The sequence below is a fragment of the Rhinoraja longicauda genome, chromosome 34, assembly GCF_053455715.1.
Source record: "Rhinoraja longicauda isolate Sanriku21f chromosome 34, sRhiLon1.1, whole genome shotgun sequence".
NCBI classification, from domain to species: domain Eukaryota; kingdom Metazoa; phylum Chordata; class Chondrichthyes; order Rajiformes; family Arhynchobatidae; genus Rhinoraja; species Rhinoraja longicauda.
The window spans coordinates 8,205,308-8,211,185 of record NC_135986.1 but is presented as its reverse complement, the minus strand read 5'-3'; the positions used below and the strand labels follow the sequence as shown (position 1 = coordinate 8,211,185).

General features: G+C 45.7%; 1 pseudogene; it reads right to left on the bottom strand.

Moving 5' to 3' along the window:
- LOC144609320 (putative G-protein coupled receptor 139) lies at window positions 1–1,793 on the bottom strand (annotated as a pseudogene).
- Between the last annotated feature and the right edge of the window lie 4,085 nt (window positions 1,794–5,878).

Sequence of the window (5,878 nt, the reverse complement as noted above, 5' to 3'; positions counted from 1 at the left end):
TTATTTTTGAACAATCTTAAGACATATTGTGACGGGATACTTGATTGCATTCTTCAGTTCGTCTCTGAACTTAGATTGAGTGAGCACATAAATAAACGTGTTCGTGCACGAACTTAGAAATTTAAGCATGTCCGCAGCTGAAATTGCGAATTACCTTGGGTTAGCGAGGCTTTGGACTTGGTGTAAGTTGGCAATATGCGTGTAAATGAAGAAGCACACGTCCGTAAGCCACAGGAGGATGAAACTTCCGGAAACACAGAAGAGTAAAATGATCGATTTCCTTCGACTCTGCATCTCCGGGTCCTCCTGTTTCTCGCCACCGGCGTGTGCGCGGAGGTTCCTGCGGGCTCGGCTCGCCACCACGATGGATCTGACCGTCAGTATATTAAGCGTCACAATAACGAAAAATTGAACCAGAGGTGTTAAAATGGTGTGAGTCCAGGAGAAAGCAAGCCACCCGGGGTGGGAAAAATATTCCGGCTTTTCCAAACACCCGATTGGGTAGTTTACATAATAAGAATGAAATGCAAAGTAGTAGGGGATGTTCCGTAATATGCTCACCACATACACTGTTGCTATCGCCACCCTGGCGATTCTAACCGCGCATTAATTGGTCTTAAAGCCCTGGCAACAAATGGCCACAAAGCGATCAAATGTAAAAGCGACAGTTAACCAGACTGTGCAGTCCAGGGACACATATCCCATCACTTGTTGTAGGGTGCATGCAACAGTGTGAATGTACCCGCGAAAAATCGCATTGTAAAGGTAATATATCGCCACGTTGAAGAAGACGGCCGTTAGATCTGCTGTCGCCATCGCCACCAGATAGTGAGTGATGCACCGGGACAGTCCGCAATTTCCCCGTCCGATAACGATGATCGCCACTAAATTACCTGTGAGGAAATGAACACAGACGGCTTTTGAACCTGGTCATCAGACGCAAGGTGCTCTCCATGTTGGTGGTCATGGTGCAGGCACGACCCCTACAGCTGTACTGCGGTATGACAGTCATCCGAGCCAAATATCAATTCATCATGAAATGTGTACGAAGGAACTGCAAATGCTGGCTTAAACCGAAAATTGAAGGTGGGTTTGGGTGGTATGGGTTGAGATGAAGTAGCCGTGTCCAGCAGAGACACGGTACTAAATGCCACTTTTATACGTGGCTGCTTCAGTCTCCGTGTATTCCGGGAGAAAGACACTTTGTACCCTGTGTTGCAGTCATCTCCATCCGGAATTAGTACAGACTTCCGAAACCGTTCTAACAATTGTCCGAGTGATCGGCAAACAAAGGATTATAATTATGGCTTTTCAGTGGCATTAAAAGTGAGGATTTGTGTTCCCGGAGCCCGCACTTTGTATAAAACTTCACCTCGGGAACCACGCAGGGACCGCGCACTGCGAACCTTTCTGAGCCACTCCGAGTGTTGCATCTCCCCCTCCCATCAGCGACCCTCTTCAGTTCCCCGTCGGCATCGTGCGCCGACATCCCGCATCGTTTCCTCTCACTGACATCTACCAACAAAATACAAAATATGCAACTTCTTGAAGTAAATTCAGAGACGTGCTGTTGTCTTGTGTTTGCGTGGCGGATACATTAGATGGGCAAACCCCGGGCAATCCTTCACTCTCCTGATCCGACGAAGGAGTTGCAAAAATTTAACCTCTTAACGGTGTTAAATGGCAAGCGGATATAACGACTTACTGAGCAGTCCGACAACTGTGATGAAGTAGTCAAAGTAATATACGACACTGCGAAGGGTATATATCCGGTCAAAGCTACGAGTCACCATCGCTGATATCGGTGGGACATAAATATGTGGCCTGTGCTGTCAATGGTCTCAGGTAAATCGTCACCGCCAGTAGCTCAAGGTCCCCGGTCAGGTTTATTTATACCTCACGAAATTCTGATGTCGTCAATTACATTTCTCCCAGCTGCACATTAATTCCGCTACTTATAAAGATTGTGAAATTCTGTTTATCTGAGATTTCTGAAGTACCTCTTGAGATTGTCCAACGATTGTTTTGTACATCTGCCAACACCTTCTCTGCCTGTTTTGTATCTAAGTTTTCAACATAATGGAAAGAACTGACAAATGAACCCCAGTCCGGCTCCCACCACCTCCACCTTCAATCCCCAAGCTCCCCATTCGTTCAGCCATCATTCAGGTTTTCACGCGATCTCGGTTGGGCTGACAATAATGAACCAAACCGAACCGAACCAAACTAAACCAAACCGAAACAGACCAGGAAAGGATGGGGGGCTGTGGACAGATGTGGTTCAGTAGTCTTGCAGCACGGGTTTAATAAAGACCGGGATGGTTCCCGTTAAATTGGGATTGTTGGCGACAGAGAAGATTCACGAGGATGGTGCCACGATTGGAGGGTCTGAGCTACAGGGATAGATTGAGTAGGCTAGGACTCTATGCCTTGACGCGCATGAGGATGGGGGTGATCTTATAGAGTTGTATAAAATCATGAGAGGAATAGATCGTGTAGATGCACAGAATCTTTTGCCCAGAGTAGGTGAATCGATGACAAGAGGACTTCGGTTTCAGGTGAAGGAGAAAAGATTTAGTAGTAATCTAAGGGATACAATTTTCAAAGAAAGGGTAGTGGGTGTATGAAACAAGCGTCAAGAGGAGGTAGTTGAGGCAGGGACTATCCCAATATTGAAGAAACTGTCAGACAGGTACAATGATCGGACAGGCTGAGAGGAATATGGACCACATTCGGACAGATGGGACTTATGGAGCCGGGACGTGTTGGCCGGTGTGGGACAAATGAACTGTTTATAGAAACATAGAAACATAGAAACATAGAAAATAGGTGCAGGAGTAGGCCATTCGGCCCTTCGAGCCTACACCGTCATTCAATATGATCATGCCTGATCATCCAGCTCAGTAGCCTGTACCTGCCTTCTCTCCATTCCCCCTGATCCCTTTAGCAAAAAGGGCCACATCTAACTCCCTCTTAAATATAGCCAATGAACTGGCCTCAACTACCTTCTGTGGCAGAGAATTCCACAGACTCACCACTCTTTGTGTGAAGAAATGTTTTCTCATCTCGGTCCTAAAGAACTTCCCCCTTATCCTTAAACTGTGACCCCTGGTTCTGGACTCCCCCAACATCGGGAACAATCTTCCCGCATCTAGCCTCTCCAACCCCTTAAGAATTGTATATGTTTCTATAAGATCTCCCCTCAGTCTTCTAAATTCCAGCGAGTACAAGCCCAGTCTATCCAGTCTTTCCTCATATGAAAGTCTCGCCATCCCATGGATCAATCTGGTGAACCTTCTCTGTACTCCCTCTAAGGCAAGAACGTCTTTCCTCAGGTTAGGAGACCAAAACTGCACACAATACTCCAGGTGCGGTCTCACCAAGGCCCTGTACAACTGCAGCAGAACCTCCCTGCTCCTAAACTTAAATCCTCTTGCTATGAATGCCAACATACCATTCGCTTTCTTCACTGCCTGCTGCACCTGCATGCTTGCTTTCAATGACTGGTGCACCATGACACCCAGGTCACGTTGCATCTCCCCTTCTCTCAATCGGTCACCATTCAGGTAATACTCTGCTTTCCTGTTCTTGCCGCCAAAGTGGATAACCTCACATTTATCCACATTATAGTGCATCTGCCATGCATTTGCGCACTCGCCTAATCTATCCAAGGCACTCTGCAGCATCCTAGCATCCTCCTCGCAGCTAACACTGCCACCCAGCTTTTGTCATCCGCAAACTTAGAGATGTTGCATTCAATTCCCTCGTCCAAATCATTAATATACACTGTAAATAACTGGAGTCCCAGCACTGAGCCTTGCGGTACCCCACTAATCACTGCCTGCCATTCCGAAAAGGACCCGTTTATTCCTACTCTTTGCTTCCTGTCCGCCAACCAATTTTCTATCCACCTCAACACTGAACCCTCAATACCGTTTGAACACCAATCTCCTATGTGGGAACTTGTCGAAGGCCTTCTGAAAGTCCAGATATAACACATCGACTGGTTCTCCCTTATTCACTCTACTAGTTACATCCTCGAAAAATTCTATAAGATTCGTCAGACATGATTTGCCTTTCGTAAATCCATGCTGACTTTAACATATAACATATAACATATAACAACTACAGCATGGAAACAGGCCTGTCCGGCCCTACCAGTCCACGCCGACCATTCTCCCTGACCTAGTCTCATCTACCTGCACTCAGACCATAACCCTCCAATCCCCTCCCATCCATATACCTATCCAATTTACTCTTAAATAATAAAATCGAGCCAGCCTCCACAACTTCCACCGGAAGCCCATTCCATACAGCCACAACCCTCTGAGTAAAGAAGTTCCCCCTCATGTTACCCCTAAACCTTTGTCCCTCAATTCTGAAGCTATGTCCCCTTGTTGGAATCTTCCCCACTCTCAAAGGGAAAAGCCTACCCACGTCAACTCTGTCCGTCCCTCTCATAATTTTAAAAACCTCTGTCAAGTCCCCCCTCAACCTTCTACGCTCCAAAGAATAAAGACCCAACCTGTTCAACCTCTCTCTGTAGCCTAAGTGCTGAAACCCAGGCAACATTCTAGTAAATCTCCTCTGTACCCTCTCCATTTTGTCGACATCCTTCCTATAAGCATTTGTCCGATGATTTCACCACTTTCCAAATGTGATGCTATCACATCTTTAATAACTGACTAGCATTTTCCCCATTACCGATGTTAGGCTAACTGGTCTATAATTCCCCGTTTTGTCTCTCCCTCCCTTTTTAAAAAGTGGGGTTACATTAGCTACCCTTCAGTCCTCAGGAACTACTCCAGAATCTAAAGAGTTTTGAAAAATTATCACTAATGCATCCACTATTTCTGAGGCTACTTCCTTAAGCACTCTGGGATGCAGCCTATCTGGCCCTGGGGATTTATCTGCCTTTAATCCATTTAATTTACCTAACACCACTTCCCGACTAACCTGGATTTCCCTCAGTTCCTCCATCTCATTAGACCCCCGGTCCCCCGCTATTTCCGGCAGACGGTTTATGTCTTCCTTAGTGAAGACAGAACCAAAGTATTTGTTCAATTGGTCTGCCATCTCCTTGTTCCATATGATCAATTCACCTGTTTCCGACTGCAAGGGACCTACATTTGTCTTAACTAATCTTTTTCTCTTGACATATCTATAAAAGCTTTTGCAGTCAGTTTTTATGTTCCTTGCCAGTTTTCCCTCATAATCTATTTCCCTTTCCTAATTAAGCCCTTTGTCCTCCTCTGCTGGACTCTGAATTTCTCCCAGTCCTCTGGTATGCTACTTTTTCTGGCTAATCTGTAAGCTTCATCTTTTGTTTTAATACTATCCTTGATTTCCCTTGTTAGCCACGGATGCACTACCTTTCCTGGTTTGTTCTTTTGCCAAACTGGGATGAACACTTGTTGTAGTTCATCCATGCGTCCTTTAAATGCCTTCCATTGCATGTCCACCGTCAACCCTTCCAGCATCAATCGCCAGTCTATCTTGGACAATTCACGCCTCATACCCTCAAAGTTACCTTTCTTTAAGTTCAGAACACTTGTTTCTGTATTGACTTTGTCTCTCTCCATCCTAATGAAGAACTCTACCATATTATGATCACTCTTGCCCAAGGGGCCTCGCACAACAAGACTGCTAACTAACCCTTCCTCATTACTCAATACCCTGTCTAGAATGGCCTGTTCTCTCGTTGGTTCCTCGACATGTTGGTTTAGAAAACCATCTCTCAAATATTCCAAGAAAGCTTCTTCCTCAGCACCCCTGCCAGTTTGGTTCACGCAATCTATATGTAGATTGAAGTCACGCATTATAATTGCTGCACCTTTAGTGCACGTATTTCTAATTTCCTGCTTGATGCCATCCCCAA